This window comes from Heterodontus francisci, chromosome 34 (genome assembly GCF_036365525.1).
Source record: "Heterodontus francisci isolate sHetFra1 chromosome 34, sHetFra1.hap1, whole genome shotgun sequence".
NCBI lineage: Eukaryota > Metazoa > Chordata > Chondrichthyes > Heterodontiformes > Heterodontidae > Heterodontus > Heterodontus francisci.
The window spans coordinates 35721628-35740270 of record NC_090404.1 but is presented as its reverse complement, the minus strand read 5'-3'; the positions used below and the strand labels follow the sequence as shown (position 1 = coordinate 35740270).

At 45.7% G+C, this 18643-nt stretch overlaps 3 non-coding genes across 3 annotated transcripts; all 3 read left to right on the top strand.

Moving 5' to 3' along the window:
• Positions 1-9273: 9273 nt before the first annotated feature.
• trnai-uau (transfer RNA isoleucine (anticodon UAU)) lies at positions 9274-9368 on the top strand. The gene is made up of 2 exons: positions 9274-9311; positions 9333-9368. It is a non-coding gene; the product is annotated as a tRNA-Ile (tRNA).
• A 4523-nt stretch (positions 9369-13891) lies between these two features.
• Positions 13892-13986, top strand: trnai-uau (transfer RNA isoleucine (anticodon UAU)). Its single transcript has 2 exons — positions 13892-13929; positions 13951-13986. It is a non-coding gene; the product is annotated as a tRNA-Ile (tRNA).
• A 4522-nt stretch (positions 13987-18508) lies between these two features.
• On the top strand, positions 18509-18603 carry trnai-uau (transfer RNA isoleucine (anticodon UAU)). The gene is made up of 2 exons: positions 18509-18546; positions 18568-18603. It is a non-coding gene; the product is annotated as a tRNA-Ile (tRNA).
• Positions 18604-18643: the final 40 nt, after the last annotated feature.

Below are 18643 nucleotides of genomic sequence, written 5' to 3'. Positions count from 1 at the left end.
CACTTCTGACCTTATGATTGAAGGAAGGCCATTGATGAAGCAGCTGAAGATGGTTGGGCCTAGGACACTATCCTGAGGAACTCCTGCAGTGATGTCCTGGAGCTCAGATGATTGACCTCCAACAACCACAAGCATCTTCCTTTGCGCTAGATATGACTCCAGCCAGCAGAGGATGTTCCCCCTGATACCCATTGACCTTGTTTTGCCATGGCTCCTTGATGCCATACTCGGCCAAATGCTGCCTTGATGTCAAGGGCAGTCACTCTCACCTCACCTCTTGAGTTCAGCTCTTTTGTCCATGTTTGAACCGAGGCTGTAATGAGGTCAGGAGCTGATTGGCCCTGGCAGAACCCAAATTGAGCATCACTGAGCAATGGTTGACCCCGTATCCTTAGACTATGACCCCTGGTTCTGGACTCCCCCACCATCGGGAACATCCTTCCTGCATCTACCCTGTCAAGGCCTATTAGAAATTTATAGGTTTCTATGAGATCCAGCCCCCACACCCCACCCCACCACATCCCCACCCCTTCACTCTTCTGAACTCCAGTGAATATAATCCTAACCAATTCAATCTCTCACATGCCAGTCTCGCCATCCCAAAATTCAGTCTGGTACACCTTTGTTGCGCTACCTCTATAACAAGAACATCCTACCTCAGATAAGGAGACCAAAACTACACAGTATCCCAGGTGTGGCCTCACCAAGGCGCTGGATAATTGCAGCAAGACATTCATGCTCCTGTACTCGAATCCTATTGCAATGAAGGCCAACATAACATTTGCCTTTATTTAAACACCTGTCGCACCTGCATGCTTACATTTAGTGACTGGTGTACGAGAACACCCAGGTCTCGTTGCATATTCTCCTCTCTCTGTTTATCGGCATTCAGATAATAACCTGCCTTCCTGTTTTTGCTACCAAAGTGGATAACCTCACATTTATTCACATTATACTTCATCTGCCATACATTAGTTTGTTCAGTTTGCTTACCCACTGTTTTTTTCATGTTGGCACTTGCGGTTGTTCAATTTTCAGTCCGTTAACACCCTTTCTGTACGAATGCTTTGTCTTTCAACACACCATTAACATATCTTTGCTCCATGACCTTCTGGTCAGCTATTCCGTGACCTTGTCTGATCTACACCTTCTCCTTGTTATCTCTTGCCCCACCCACTCTTTACTTGCTTTTAACCTTATACATTTCTAATATTTGCCAGTTCTGAAGAAGGGTCACTGACCTGAAACGTTAACTCTGCTTCTCTCTCCACAGATGCTGAGTATTTCCAGCATTTTTTGTTTTTATTTCAAATAACCCTGGATGCTCGTTTCCCATCTCTGGTCAGCCTGCAGCGGTGTCTCCGTAATCCCAACTATATCACACCCATTTACATCCATTTGTGCAATTAATTCATCCACTTTATTGCTATTACCGACCACTCCCTGGTGTGCAGCAAGGTTAGACTCAAACCAAAGGAGCTGCAACACTCCAAGCAGAAGAGCCACTCGCACATCAACACGAGCAGAATTTCTTATCCACAGCTGTTGCATAAATTTCTGAATTCACTTGAAAAAGCCCTTCAAAACACTCCCACAGGGGATGCAGACACCAAGTGGGTCCACATCAGAGACACAATCTATGAGTCAGCTTAGACCACCTATGGAAAACGTGTGAAGCAGAATGCAGACTGGTTTCAATCTCAGTTTGAAGAGCTGTAGCCTGTCACAGCCGCGAAGTGCAATGCACTATTGAACTATAAGAAAGCCCCCATCGAGCTGACATCCGTCGCACATAATGCAGCCAGAAACGCTGCACAAAGAACAGCTAGGCACTGAGCAAATGACTACTGGCAACACCTATGCAGCCATATTCAGCTTTCCTCTGACACCGGAATCATCAGAGATATGTATGATGGCATTAAGAGAGCTTCTGGGCCAACCATCAAGAAGATCGCCCACCTCAAATCTAAATTGGGGACACAATCACTGACCAACGCAAGCAAATGGACCTGTGGGTGGTGCACTACCTAGAACTGCACTCCAGGGAAAATGTTGTCACTCAGACCGCCCTCAATGCAGCCCAGTCTCTGCCAGTCATGGATGAGCTGGACGTACATCCAACAAAATCGGAACTGATGCCATTGATTCTCTAGCCAGTGGAAAAGCCCCTGGGAAGGATGGCATTGCCCCTGAAATAATCAAGAGTGCTAAGCCTGCTATACTCTCAGCACTCGACGAAATGCTTTGCCTGTGTTGGGACGAGGGAGCAGTACCACAGGATATGCGCAATGCCAATTTCATCACCCTCTATAAGAACAAAGGTGACCGCAGTGACTGCAACAACTACCATCGAATATCCCTGCTCAGGATAGTGGGAAAAGTCTTCGCTCGAGTCCCTTCAAACAGGCTCCAGAAGCTGGCCGAGCGTGTCTACCCTGAGGCACAGTGTGGCTTTCGAGCAGAGAGATCCACCACTGACATGCTGTTCTCCCGTCGTCAGCTGCAGGAGAAAGGCGGTGAACAGATGCCCCTCTACGTTGCTTTCATTGATCTCACCAAAGCCTTTGACCTCGTCAGCAGACATGGTCTCTTCAGACTACGAGAAAAGATCGGATGTCCACCAAAGCTACTAAGTATCATCACCTCATTCCATGATAATATGAAAGGCACAATTCAGCATCGCGGTGCCTCATCAGACCCCTTTCCTATCCTGAGTGGCGTGAAACAGGACTGTTTTCTCGCACCCACACTGTTTGGGATCTTCTTCTCCCTGCTGTGTTGAAGCCTTCAGAAGAAGGAATTTTCCTCCACACAAGATCAGGGGGCATGTTGTTCAACCTTTCCCGTCTAAGAGCGAAGACCAAAGTACGGAAAGTACTCATCAGAGAACTCCTCTTTGCTGACGATGCTGCATTAACATCTCACACTGGAGAGTGTCTGCAGAGTATCATCAACAGGTTTTCGGCTGCCTGCAACGAATTTGGCCGAACCATCAGCCTCAAGAAAACGAACATCTTGGGACAGGACGTCAGAAATGCTCCATCCATCTATATTGGCGACCACGCTCTGGAAGAGGTTCAAGAGTTCAGCTGCCTGGGCTCAACTCTCACCAGTAACCTGTCTCTCGATGCAGAAATCAACAAGCGCATGGGAAAGGCTTCCACTGCTATGTCCAGACTGGCCAATAGAGTGTGGGAAAATGGCGCACTGACTCGGAATACAAAGTTCCGAGTGTATCAAGCCTGTATCCTCAGTACCTTGCTCGATGGCAACGAGGCCTGGACAACGTATGTCAGCCAAGAGCGATGTTTCAATTCATTCCATCTTCGCTGCCTCCGTAGAATCCGTGGCATCAAGAGGCTGGATCGGATCACTAACACAGAAGTCCTCGAGGCGGCCAACAACCCCAACTTATACACCCTACTGAGCCAGTGGCACTTGAGATGGCTTGGCCATGTGAGCTGCATGGAAGATGGCAGGATCCACAAGGACACATTGTCCAGTGAGCTCGTCAATGGTATCAGACCCACCAATAGTCCATGTCTCCGCTTTAAACACGTCTGCAAACGCGACATGAAGCCCTGTGAAATGGATCACAAGTCGTGGGAGTCAGTTGTCAGTGATCCCCAGAGCTGGTGGGCAGCCATAAAGGCGGGGCTAACGTGTGGCGAGTCAAAGAGACTTAGCAGTTGGCAGGAAAAATGTCAGAAGTGCAAGGGGAGAGCCAACTGAGTAACAGCCCCGACAACCAATTTTATCTGCAGCACATGTGGAAGAGTCTGTCACTCTCGAATTGGCCTCATTCGCCACTCCAGGCGCTGTTCCACAAACCACTGACCACCTCCAGGCGCTTACCCATTGTCTCCCAAGACAAGGAGGCCAAAGAAGAAGATTGTTAATACTCCACACGTGAAGTCACAAAGCCTTAAGGCTTGTCTTTTTTACGTTGCTTGTCTCCTTCCCACTATTTTTCACTGTGGCCCTGTTTGATTCAGGCCCTTGATTTCTCTTCCTTTCACTTTTCTTATTCCCCTTAATGTCTTTTGTTCTTGTCCTTGATTCCCCCTTCCTCTGACATCTTGCAAAGTTTCCCATCCCCATGCCATTTTAGTTCAATCCCCCCAACCACTCGAGCAAACACTCCCACTGGGACATACCTTTGTGTTAGGTAAGACATCATCTCGAGGACCGAATCCGCTTCCACCACACTCTTGGTATTGGACAAAGCTTTGGCCCCAGCACTGATCCTTGAGGCACTCCACGAGTTGCAGTCTGATATCTTGAAAATGCTCCATTTATCCCTACTCGTTGCTTTCTGTCTTTTAACCTCTAAGTCCTCCTTGCATGTTAATATATTACTTCAATTTCATGAGCCTTTATCTAGTGTATTAATCTTCGATGATATCTTACCGAATGCCTTTTGGAAATCCAATTAGACTACATTCCTGCCCTTTCAGTTCCATCCTCAGAATTCTGGAATAAATCTGTCAATCAAGATTTCCATTCGGTAAAAACATGTTGACTTCGTTTGATCAGACAATGATTTTCCCAGTGCTTGTGAACACTTCTTTCATGATGGATTCGGACATTTTCCAGACGACTGATGTTCGGCTAACTTGCCTGTAATTCGCCACACTAAATAAGAAGCAATGTGCATCCTGTGGTGCAATTGGTTAGCGCGTGGGACTTAGACAACAAGACAATTCATGAGCTATGTTGAGGTTGTGAGTTCGAACCTCACCTGAAGCAAAGGCTTTTGGAAACGGGGTGCAATGAGAAACAGCTGGACAGTGCAGAAAGCAGTCATTCGTTCGTCTGAACTGGACAGAAGAAGGGGAACAATATCACTGTGAGGTGACATCAAAGGAACAGGAGCCACGTGTTGTGAGAACACTGCAAAACTTCATAGTTCCTTCCAGCAGAGAAGGAGACAACTCGGTCCATGCCATCTCTGCACAGAGCAACGCAGTCAGGCTCGATGCCCGTAGCCCTGCAAGTCTGCTTTTCTCAGAATTCCTCCTGAAGGCATTGATAATTTCTGCTTCCACCACTCTTGTGGGCAGCGAGTTTCAGGTCATTATCACTTGAGATATAAAAACAGTGCTTCCTCATACTCCCCCACATCCTTTTTTTCCACAGAACTGGCAAATTGTGGTCACTACTCCTTGTGCAGTCTGTTAATGGGAACAATTTTTCCTTGTCTAACTTATCCAAGCCTGTCATAATCTGGTACACTGCTATTAAATCTTCCCTCAATCTCTTTTGTTCGAAGGAGAACAACCCCAGCTCTGCCAACCTAAAATAAAAGCGAAATACTGCGGATGCTAACCTAACCTTGTAACTAAAATGCTCCATCCCTGGAACCCTTCTGCTAAATCTCCTCTGAACTCTCTCAAGGACCCTCATATCAAAGAACATAGAACATAGAACAGTACAGCACAGTACAGGCCCTTCGGCCCACGATGTTGTGCCGACTCTTTAACCTACTCTAAGATCAAACTACCTACATACCCTTCATTCTACTATCATCCATGTACCTATCCAAGAGTTGCTTAAATGTCCCTAATGTATCTGCTTCTACTACCACCGCTGGCAGTGCATTCCACGCACCCACCACTCTCCGTGTAAAGAACCTACCTCTGACATCTCCTCTAAACCTTCCTCCTGTCACCTTAAAATTATGCCCCCTGGTGATAGCCCTTTCTGCCCTGGGAAAAAGTCTCTGGCTATCCACTCTATCTGTGCCTCTCATCATCTTATACACCGCTATCAAGTCACCTCTCATCCTTCTTCGCTCCAATGAGAAAAGCCCGAGCTCCCTCAACCTTTCTGCATAAGACATGCCCTCCAGTCCAGACAGCATCCTGGTAAATCTCCTTTGCAAACTCTCCAAAGCTTCCACATCCTTCTTATAATGAGGCGACCAGAATTGAACATAATATTCCAAGTGTGGTCTAACCAGGGCTTTATAGAGTTGCAGCATAACCTCGCTGCTCTTAAACTCAATCTCCCTGTTAATGAAAGCCAACACACCATATGCCTTCTTAACAAACCTATCAACTTAAGTGGCACCTTTGAGGGATCTATGGACATGGACCCCAAGATCCCTCTGTTCCTCCACACTGCCAAGAATCCTGTCTTTAAGCCTGTATTCTGCATTCAAATTCGACCTTCCAAAATGAATCACTTCACACTTTTCCATGTTGAACTCCATCTGCCACTTCTCAGCCCAGCTCTGCATCCTGGCAATGTCCCGTTGCAACCTACAACAGCCCGCCACACTATCCACAACTCCAGCAACCTTTGTGTCATCGGCAAAATTACTAACCCAACCTTCCACTTCCTCATCCAAGTCATTTATAAAAATCACAAAGAGCAGAAGTCTCAGAACAGATCCCTGCGGAACACCACTGGTCACCGAGCTCCAGGCTGAATACTTTCCACCTACTACCACACTCTGTCTTCTATGGGCCAGCCAATTCTGTATCCAGACAGCCAAATTTCCCTGTATCCCATGCCTCCTTACTTTCTGAATGAGCCTACCATGGGGAACCTTATCAAACGCCGTGCTAAAATCCATATACACCACATCCACTGCTCTTCCTTCATCAATGTGTTTTGTCACATCCTCAAAGAATTCAATAAGGCTTGTGAGGCATGACCTGCCCCTCACAAAGTCATGCTTATTATCTCTAATCAAACTATGCTTTTACAAATAATCATAAATCCTGTCTCTCAGAATCCTCTCCAATAATTTGCCCACCACCAACGTAAGACTGACTGGTCTGTAATTCCCAGGGTTATCCCTATTCCCTTTCTTGAACAAGGGAATAACATTTGCCACCCTCCAATCATCTTGTACCACTCCAGTGGACAGTGAGGACGCAAAGATCGTCAAAGTTCTCCCTGTGTCTGCGTGGGTTTCCTCCGGGTGCTCCGGTTTCCTCCCACATGCCAAAGACTTGCAGGTTGATAGGTTAATTGGCCATTATAAGTTGCCCCTAGTATAGGTAGGTGATAGGGAAATATAGAGACAGGTGGGGATGTGGTAGGAATATGGGATTAGTGTAGGATTAGTATCAATGGGTGGTTGATGGTCGGCACAGACTCGATGGGCCGAAGGGCCTGTTTCAGTGCTGTATCTCTGAAGTAAACTGAATCATCGCCAAAGCCGCGGCAAATTCTTCCCTCGCTTCCCGTAATAACCTTGGGTATATCCCTTATGGCCCCGGGGACTTATCTATCATCATGTCTTTCAAAATTTCCAGCACATCCTCCTGCTTAACATCAACCTGTTCGAGCATATCAGCCTGTTCCACGCTGTCCTCACAAACGACAAGGTCCCTCTCACTCGTGAATACTGAAGCAAAGGATTCATTAAGGACCTCCCCTACCTTTATCGTTCCTGAAATGTGGTGACAAGAACAGGAAAGATTTGTGGCTAACCAGAGCTTTATAAAGGTTCACCATAATTGTACTGAGTACTTCTTTTTATTAAGCCTAAGTTTCCTTATGCTTTACTAACTATTATCTCAGTATATCTTGCCACCTTCAAAGATCTATGCACCAGCACTCCCAGGTCACTCTGTTCCAGCACACTCTTTAGAACTATGCTATTACGTCTACATTGCCTCTTCTTAATTCTTCTGTCAAAATGCATCACTTCACACTTGTGAGGATAAAATTCTATCTGCCACCATTCTGTCCTTTCTACGATCCTATCTATGGCCTGTTGTAGCAGTTGGCAGGAAAAAAGTCAGAAGTGCAAAGGGGGGAGCCAACTGCGTAACAGCCCCGACAACCAATTTTATCTGCAGCACGTGTGGAAGAGTCTGTCACTCTCGAATTGGCCTTTTTCGCCACTCCAGGCGCTGTTCCACAAACCACTAACCACCTCCAGGCGCTTACCCATTGTCTCCTGAGACAAGGAGGCCAAAGAAGAAGATTGTTAATACTCCACACGTTAAGTCACAAAGCCTTAAGGCTTGTCTTTTTTACGTTGCTTGTCTCCTTCCCACTATTTTTCACTGTGGCCCTGTTTGATTCAGGCCCTTGATTTCTCTGCCTATCACTTTTCTTATTCCCCTTAATGTCTTTTGTTCTTGTCCTTGATTCCCCCTTCCTCTGACTCCTTGCAAAGTTTCCAATCCCCCTGCCATTTCAGTTCAATCCCCCCCAACCACTCGAGCAAACACTCCCCCTGGGACATACCTTTGTGTTAGGTAAGACGTCATCTCGTGGAGCATTTTCCCCCTCTTTCCCATTGCCTCCAGTTTAGTTCGGGCTCCTTGATCCCATGCTAGGTCTAATGTTATTTTTATGTCAATTTCAGTCACTGTCACCTCTTGGAAACAGCTCTATTTTCCATGTTTGGTCAAGGTTGTAATGAAGTCTGGAATTGCGTGCCCCTGGGGGAACCCAAACTGAGCATCGGTCAACGATGTGTTACTGAGTAAGTGTTTATTGATAGCACTGTCAACGATACCTTCCACAACTTTGCTGATGATTGTGAGTAGACTGATGGGGTCGTTAATGGGCGGATTGGACTTTTCCCGATTTTTGTAGACAGGACATAGCTGGGCAAATTGCGCATTGTCAGGAAGATGTGCGTTTTGCAATTATACGGAAACAGCGTCTCTCAGGCCACAGCTGGTTCTAGAGCACAGGTCTTCAGTATGACAGTTGGAATTGTGTCAGGGCCCATCGTGTTTTCCATATTCAGTGCTTTCACCCGTGTCTTGACAGCACGTGGATTTAATGGAATTCTCTCGAGGCTGGCATCAATGATGATAAGGACCAATCTTCTCTTCAACCCAGGACCAAATCCGCTTCCACCACACTCTCCGTATTGGACAAAGCTTTGGCCCCAGCACTGATCCTTGAGGCACTCCACGAGTTGCAGTCTGATATCTTGAAAATGCTCCATTTATCCCTACTCGTTGCTTTCTGTCTGTTAACCTCTAAGTCCTCCTTGCATGTTAAAATATTACTTCAATTCCATGAGCCTTTATCTAGTGTATTAATCTTACCGAATGCCTTTTGGAAATCCAATTATACTACATTCCTGCCCTTTCAGTTACATCCTCAGAATTCTGGAATAAATCTGTCAATCAAGATTTCCATTCGGTAAAAACATGTTGACTTTGTTTGATCAGACAATGATTTTCCAAGTGCTTGTTAATACTTCCTTTGTGATAGATTCGGGCATTTTCCAGACGACTGATGTTCAGCTAACTTGCCTACAATTCGCCGTACTATAAAGAGAGTAATGTGGCTCCAGTGGCGCAATCGGTAAGCGTGTGGTACTTATACAGCAGTACAATTAATGAGCGATGCCGAGGTTGTGAGTTCAAGCCTCACCTGGAGCATAGGCTTTTAGAAACGGGGTGCAATGAGAAACAGCTGTCCAGTGCACAGAGCAGTCATTCATTAGTCTGAACTGGCCAGAAGAAGGGGAACAATAGAACTGTGATGTGACATCAAAGGAACAGGAGCCACGTGTGGTGAGAACACTGCAAAACTTCATAGTTATTTCCAGCAGAGAAGGAGACAACTCGGTCCATGCCATCTCTGCACAGAGCAACGCAGTCAGGCTCGATGCCCGTAGCCCTGCAAGTCTGCTTTTCTCAGAATTCCTCCTGAAGGCATTGATAATTTCTGCTTCCACCACTCTTGTGGGCAGCGAGTTCCAGGTCATTATCACTTGAGATATAAAAACAGTGCTTCCTCATACTCCCCCACATCCTTTTTTTCCACAGAACTGGCAAATTGTGGTCACTACTCCTTGTGCAGTCTGTTAATGGGAACAATTTTTCCTTGTCTAACTTATCCAAACCTGTCATAATCTGGTACACTGCTATTAAATCTCCCCTCAATCTCTTTTGTTCTAAGGAGAACAACCCCAGCTCTGCCAACCTAAAATAAAAGCAAAATACTGCGGATGCAAACCTAACCTTGTAACTAAAATGCTCCATCCCTGGAACCCTTCTGCTAAATCTCCTCTGAACTCTCTCAAGGACCCTCATATCAAAGAACATAGAACATAGAACAGTACAGCACAGTACAGGCCCTTCGGCCCACGATGTTGTGCCGACTCTTTAACCTACCCTAAGATCAAACTACCTCCATACCCTTCATTCTACCATCATCCATGTACCTATCCAAGAGTTGCTTAAATGTCCCTAATGTATCTGCTTCTACTACCACCGCTGGCAGTGCATTCCACGCACCCACCACTCTCCGTGTAAAGAACCTACCTCTGACATCTCCTCTAAACCTTCCTCCTGTCACCTTAAAATTATGCCCCCTGGTGATAGCCCTTTCTGCCCTGGGAAAAAGTCTCTGGCTATCCACTCTATCTATGCCTCTCATCATCTTATACACCTCTATCAAGTCACCTCTCATCCTTCTTCGCTCCAATGAGAAAAGCCCGAGCTCCCTCAACCTTTCTGCATAAGACATGCCCTCCAGTCCAGGCAGCATCCTGGTAAATCTCCTCTGCAAACTCTCTAAAGCTTCCACATCCTTCTTATAATGAGGCGACCAGAACTGAACACAATATTCCAAGTGTGGTCTAACCAGGGCTTTATAGAGTTGCAGCATAACCTCGCTGCTCTTAAACTCAATCCCCCTGTTAATGAAAGCCAACACACCATACGCCTTCTTAACAAACCTATCAACTTGGGTGGCACCTTTGAGGGATCTATGGACATGGACCCCAAGATCCCTCTGTTCCTCCACACTGCCAAGAATCCTGTCTTTAAGCCTGTATTCTGCATTCAAATTCGACCTTCCAAAATGAATCACTTCACACTTTTCCAGGTTGAACTCCATCTGCCACTTCTCAGCCCAGCTCTGCATCCTGTCAATGTCCCGTTGCAACCTACAACAGCCCTCCACACTATCCACAACTCCAGCAACCTTTGTGTCATCGGCAAAATTACTAACCCAACCTTCCACTTCCTCATCCAAGTCATTTATAAAAATCACAAAGAGCAGAAGTCTCAGAACAGATCCCTGCGGAACACCACTGGTCACCGAGCTCCAGGCTGAATACTTTCCACCTACTACCACACTCTGTCTTCTATGGGCCAGCCAATTCTGTATCCAGACAGCCAAATTTCCCTGTATCCCATGCCTCCTTACTTTCTGAATGAGCCTACCATGGGGAACCTTATCAAACGCCGTGCTAAAATCCATATACACCACATCCACTGCTCTTCCTTCATCAATGTGTTTTGTCACATCCTCAAAGAATTCAATAAGGCTTGTGAGGCATGACCTGCCCCTCACAAAATCATGCTTATTATCTCTAATCAAACTATGCTTTTACAAATAATCATAAATCCTGTCTCTCAGAATCCTCTCCAATAATTTGCCCACCACCAACGTAAGACTGACTGGTCTGTAATTCCCAGGGTTATCCCTATTCCCTTTCTTGAACAAGGGAATAACATTTGCCACCCTCCAATCATCTTGTACCACTCCAGTGGACTGTGAGGACGCAAAGATCGTCAAAGTTCTCCCTGTGTCTGCGTGGGTTTCCTCCGGGTGCTCCGGTTTCCTCCCACATGCCAAAGACTTGCAGGTTGATAGGTTAATAGGCCATTATAAATTGCCCCTAGTATAGGTAGGTGATAGGGAAATATAGGGACAGGTGGGGATGTGGTAGGAATATGGGATTAGTGTAGGATTAGTATAAATGAGTGGTTGATGGTCGGCACAGACTCGATGGGCCGAAGGGCCTGTTTCAGTGCTGTATCTCTGAAGTAAACTGAATCATCGCCAAAGCCGTGGCAAATTCTTCCCTCGCTTCCCGTAATAACCTTGGGTATATCCCTTATGGCCCCGGGGACTTATCTATCATCATGTCTTTCAAAATTTGCAGCACATCCTCCTGCTTAACATCAACCTGTTCGAGCATATCAGCCTGTTCCACGCTGTCCTCACAAACGACAAGGTCCCTCTCACTAGTGAATACTGAAGCAAAGGATTCATTAAGGACCTCCCCTACCTTTATCGTTCCTGAAATGTGGTGACAAGAACAGGACAGAGTTGTGGCTAACCAGAGCTTTATAAAGGTTCACCATAATTGTACTGAGTACTTCTTTTTATTAAGCCTAAGATTCCTTATGCTTTACTAACTATTCTCTCAGTATATCTTGCCACCTTCAAAGATCTATGCACCAGCACTCCCAGGTCACTCTGTTCCAGCACACTCTTTAGAACTATGCTATTATGTCTACATTGCCTCTTCTTAATTCTTCTGTCAAAATGCATCACTTCACACTTGTGAGGATAAAATTCTATCTGCCACCATTCTGTCCATTCTACGATCCTATCTATGGCCTGTTGTAGCAGTTGGCAGGAAAAAAGTCAGAAGTGCAAGGGGAGAGCCAACTGCGTAACAGCCCCGACAACCAATTTTATCTGCAGCACATGTGGAAGAGTCTGTCAGTCTCGAATTGGCCTTTTTCGCCACTCCAGGCGCTGTTCCACAAACCACTAACCACCTCCAGGCGCTTACCCATTGTCTCCCGAGACAAGGAGGCCAAAGAAGAAGATTGTTAATACTCCACACGTTAAGTCACAAAGCCTTAAGGCTTGTCTTTTTTACGTTGCTTGTCTCCTTCCCACTATTTTTCACTGTGGCCCTGTTTGATTCAGGCCCTTGATTTCTCTGCCTATCACTTTTCTTATTCCCCTTAATGTCGTTTGTTCTTGTCCTTGATTCCCCCTTCCTCTGACTCCTTGCAAAGTTTCCAATCCCCCTGCCATTTTAGTTCAATCCCCCCCAACCACTCGAGCAAACACTCCCCCTGGGACATACCTTTGTGTTAGGTAAGACGTCATCTCGTGGAGCATTTTCCCCCTCTTTCCCATTGCCTCCAGTTTAGTTCGGGCTCCTTGATCCCATGCTAGGTCTAATGTTATTTTTATGTCAATTTCAGTCACTGTCACCTCTTGGAAACAGCTCTATTTTACATGTTTGGTCAAGGTTGTAATTAAGTCTGGAATTGCGTGCCCCTGGTGGAACCCAAACTGAGCATCGGTCAACGATGTGTTACTGAGTAAGTGTTTATTGATAGCACTGTCAACGATACCTTCCACAACTTTGCTGATGATTGTGAGTAGACTGATGGGGTCGTTAATGGGCGGATTGGACTTTTCCCGATTTTTGTAGACAGGACATAGCTGGGCAAATTGCGCATTGTCAGGAAGATGTGCGTTTTGCAATTATACGGAAACAGCGTCTCTCAGGCCACAGCTGGTTCTAGAGCACAGGTCTTCAGTATGACAGTTGGAATTGTGTCAGGACCCATCATGTTTTCTATATTCAGTGCTTTCACCCGTCTCTTGACAGCACGTGGATTTAATGGAATTCTCTCGAGGCTGGCATCAATGATGATAAAGACCAATCTTCTCTTCAACCCAGGACCGAATCCGATTCCACCACATTCTCGGTATTGGACAAAGCTTTGGCCCCAGCAATGATCCTTGAGGCACTCCACGAGTTGCAGTCTGATATCTTGAAAATGCTCCATTTCTCCCTACTCGTTGCTTTCTGTCTGTTTACCTCTAAGTCCTCCTTGCATGTTAATATATTACTTCAATTCCATGAGCCTTTATCTAGTGTATTAATCTTACCGAATGCCTTTTGGAAATCCAATTATACTCCATTCCTGCCCTTTCAGTTACATCCTCAGAATTCTGGAATAAATCTGTCAATCAAGATTTCCATTCGGTAAAAACATGTTGACTTTGTTTGATCAGACAATGATTTTCCAAGTGCTTGTTAATACTTCCTTTGTGATAGATTCGGACATTTTCCAGACGACTGATGTTCAGCTAACTTGCCTACAATTCGCCATACTATAAAGAGAGTAATGTGGCTCCAGTGGCGCAATCGGTAAGCGCATGGTACTTATACAGCAGTACAATTAATGAACTATGCTGAGGTTGTGAGTTCAAGCCTCACCTGGAGCATGGACTTTTAGAAACGGGGTGCAATGAGAAACAGCTGTCCAGTGCAGAGAGCACTCATTCATTAGTCTGAACTGGCCAGAAGAAGGGGAACAATAGAACTGTGATGTGACATCAAAGGAACAGGAGCCACGTGTGGTGAGAACACTGCAAAACTTCATAGTTATTTCCAGCAGAGAAGGAGACAACTCGGTCCATGCCATCTCTGCACAGAGCAACGCAGTCAGGCTCGATGCCCGTAGCCCTGCAAGTCTGCTTTTCTCAGAATTCCTCCTGAAGGCATTGATAATTTCTGCTTCCACCACTCTTGTGGGCAGCGAGTTCCAGGTCATTATCACTTGAGATATAAAAACAGTGCTTCCTCATACTCCCCCACATCCTTTTTTTCCACAGAACTGGCAAATTGTGGTCACTACTCCTTGTGCAGTCTGTTAATGGGAACAATTTTTCCTTGTCTAACTTATCCAAGCCTGTCATAATCTGGTACACTGCTATTAAATCTCCCCTCAATCTCTTTTGTTCTAAGGAGAACAACCCCAGCTCTGCCAACCTAAAATAAAAGCAAAATACTGCGGATGCAAACCTAACCTTGTAACTAAAATGCTCCATCCCTGGAACCCTTCTGCTAAATCTCCTCTGAACTCTCTCAAGGACCCTCATATCAAAGAACATAGAACATAGAACAGTACAGCACAGTACAGGCCCTTCGGCCCACGATGTTGTGCCGACTCTTTAACCTACCCTAAGATCAAACTACCTCCATACCCTTCATTCTACCATCATCCAAGTACCTATCCAAGAGTTGCTTAAATGTCCCTAATGTATCTGCTTCTACTACCACCGCTGGCAGTGCATTCCACGCACCCACCACTCTCCGTGTAAAGAACCTACCTCTGACATCTCCTCTAAACCTTCCTCCTGTCACCTTAAAATTATGCCCCCTGGTGATAGCCCTTTCTGCCCTGGGAAAAAGTCTCTGGCTATCCACTCTATCTATGCCTCTCATCATCTTATAAACCTCTATCAAGTCACCTCTCATCCTTCTTCGCTCCAATGAGAAAAGCCCGAGCTCCCTCAACCTTTCTGCATAAGACATGCCCTCCAGTCCAGGCAGCATCCTGGTAAATCTCCTCTGCAAACTCTCTGAAGCTTCCACATCCTTCTTATAATGAGGCGACCAGAACTGAACACAATATTCCAAGTGTGGTCTAACCAGGGCTTTATAGAGTTGCAGCATAACCTCGCTGCTCTTAAACTCAATCCCCCTGTTAATGACAGCCAACACACCATATGCCTTCTTAACAAACCTATCAACTTGGGTGGCACCTTTGAGGGATCTATGGACATGGACCCCAAGATCCCTCTGTTCCTCCACACTGCCAAGAATCCTGTCTTTAAGCCTGTATTCTGCATTCAAATTCGACCTTCCAAAATGAATCACTTCACAATTTTCCATGTTGAACTCCATCTGCCACTTCTCAGCCCAGCTCTGCATCCTGGCAATGTCCCGTTGCAACCTACAACAGCCCTTCACACTATCCACAACTCCAGCTACCTTTGTGTCATCGGCAAAATTACTAACCCAACCTTCCACTTCCTCATCCAAGTCATTTATAAAAATCACAAAGAGCAGAAGTCTCAGAACAGATCCCTGCGGAACACCACTGGTCACCGAGCTCCAGGCTGAATACTTTCCACATACTACCACACTCTGTCTTCTATGGGCCAGCCAATTCTGTATCCAGACAGCCAAATTTCCCTGTATCCCATGCCTCCTTACTTTCTGAATGAGTCTACCATGGGGAACCTTATCAAACGCGGTGCTAAAATCCATATACACCACATCCACTGCTCTTCCTTCATCAATGTGTTTTGTCACATCCTCAAAGAATTCAATAAGGCTTGTGAGGCATGACCTGCCCCTCACAAAGTCATGCTTGTTATCTCTAATCAAACTATGCTTTTACAAATAATCATAAATCCTGTCTCTCAGAATCCTCTCCAATAATTTGCCCACCACCAACGTAAGACTGACTGGTCTGTAATTCCCAGGGTTATCCCTATTCCCTTTCTTGAACAAGGGAATAACATTTGCCACCCTCCAATCATCTTGTACCACTCCAGTGGACAGTGAGGACGTAAAGATCGTCAAAGTTCTCCCTGTGTCTGCGTGGGTTTCCTCCGGGTGCTCCGGTTTCCTCCCACATGCCAAAGACTTGCAGGTTGATAGGTTAATTGGCCATTATAAGTTGCCCCTAGTATAGGTAGGTGATAGGGAAATATAGGGACAGGTGGGGATGTGGTAGGAATATGGGATTAGTGTAGGATTAGTATCAATGGGTGGTTGATGGTCGGCACAGATTCGATGGGCCGAAGGGCCTGTTTCAGTGCTGTATCTCTGAAGTAAACTGAATCATCGCCAAAGCCGCGGCAAATTCTTCCCTCGCTTCCCGTAATAACCTTCGGTATATCCCTTATGGCCCCGGGGACTTATCTATCATCATGTCTTTCAAAATTTCCAGCACATCCTCCTGCTTAACATCAACCTGTTCGAGCATATCAGCCTGTTCCACGCTGTCCTCACAAACGACAAGGTCCCTCTCATTAGTGAATACTGAAGCAAAGGATTCATTAAGGACCTCCCCTACCTTTATCGTTCCTGAAATGTGGTGACAAGAACAGGAAAGATTTGTGGCTAACCAGAGCTTTATAAAGGTTCACCATAATTGTGCTGAGTACTTCTTTTTATTAAGCCTACGATTCCTTATGCTTTACTAACTATTCTCTCAGTATATCTTGCCAACTTCAAAGATCTATGCACCAGCACTCCCAGGTCACTCTGTTCCAGCACACTCTTTAGAACTATGCTATTACGTCTACATTGCCTCTTCTTAATTCTTCTGTCAAAATGCATCACTTCACACTTGTGAGGATAAAATTCTATCTGCCACCATTCTGTCCATTCTGCGACCCTATCTATGGCCTGTTGTAGCAGTTGGCAGGAAAAAAGTCAGAAGTGCAAGGGGAGAGCCAACTGCGTAACAGCCCCGACAACCAATTTTATCTGCAGCACGTGTGGAAGAGTCTGTCACTCTCGAATTGGCCTTTTTCGCCACTCCAGGCGCTGTTCCACAAACCACTAACCACCTCCAGGCGCTTACCCATTGTCTCCCGAGACAAGGAGGCCAAAGAAGAAGATTGTTAATACTCCACACGTTCAGTCACAAAGCCTTAAGGCTTGTCTTTTTTACGTTGCTTGTCTCCTTCCCACTATTTTTCACTGTGGCCCTGTTTGATTCAGGCCCTTGATTTCTCTGCCTATCACTTTTCTTATTCCCCTTAATGTCGTTTGTTCTTGTCCTTGATTCCCCCTTCCTCTGACTCCTTGCAAAGTTTCCAATCCCCCTGCCATTTTAGTTCAATCCCCCCCAACCACTCGAGCAAACACTCCCCCTGGGACATACCTTTGTGTTAGGTAAGACGTCATCTCGTGGAGCATTTTCCCCCTCTTTCCCATTGCCTCCAGTTTAGTTCGGGCTCCTTGATCCCATGCTAGGTCTAATGTTATTTTTATGTCAATTTCAGTCACTGTCACCTCTTGGAAACAGCTCTATTTTCCATGTTTGGTCAAGGTTGTAATTAAGTCTGGAATTGCGTGCCCCTGGTGGAACCCAAACTGAGCATCGGTCAACGATGTGTTACTGAGTAAGTGTTTATTGATAGCACTGTCAACGATACCTTCCACAACTTTGCTGATGATTGTGAGTAGACTGATGGGGTCGTTAATGGGCGGATTGGACTTTTCCCGATTTTTGTAGACAGGACATAGCTGGGCAAATTGCGCATTGTCAGGAAGATGTGCGTTTTGCAATTATACGGAAACAGCGTCTCTCAGGCCACAGCTGGTTCTAGAGCACAGGTCTTCAGTATGACAGTTGGAATTGTGTCAGGACCCATCATGTTTTCTATATTCAGTGCTTTCACCCGTCTCTTGACAGCACGTGGATTTAATGGAATTCTCTCGAGGCTGGCATCAATGATGATAAGGACCAATCTTCTCTTCAACCCAGGACCGAATCCGATTCCACCACATTCTCGGTATTGGACAAAGCTTTGGCCCCAGCAATGATCCTTGAGGCACTCCACGAGTTGCAGTCTGATATCTTGAAAATGCTCCATTTCTCCCTACTCGTTGCTTTCTGTCTGTTTACCTCTAAGTCCTCCTTGCATGTTAATATATTACTTCAATTCCATGAGCCTTTATCTAGTGTATTAATCTTACCGAATGCCTTTTGGAAATCCAATTATACTACATTCCTGCCCTTTCAGTTACATCCTCAGAATTCTGGAATAAATCTGTCAATCAAGATTTCCATTCGGTAAAACATGTTGACTTTGTTTGATCAGACAATTATTTTCCAAGTGCTTGTTAATACTTCCTTTGTGATAGATTCGGACATTTTCCAGATGACTGATGTTCAGCTAACTTGCCTACAATTCGCCATACTATAAAGAGAGTAATGTGGCTCCAGTGGCGCAATCGGTAAGCGTGTGGTACTTATACAGCAGTACAATTAATGAGCTATGCCGAGGTTGTGAGTTCAAGCCTCACCTGGAGCATAGACTTTTAGAAACGGGGTGCAATGAGAAACAGCTGTCC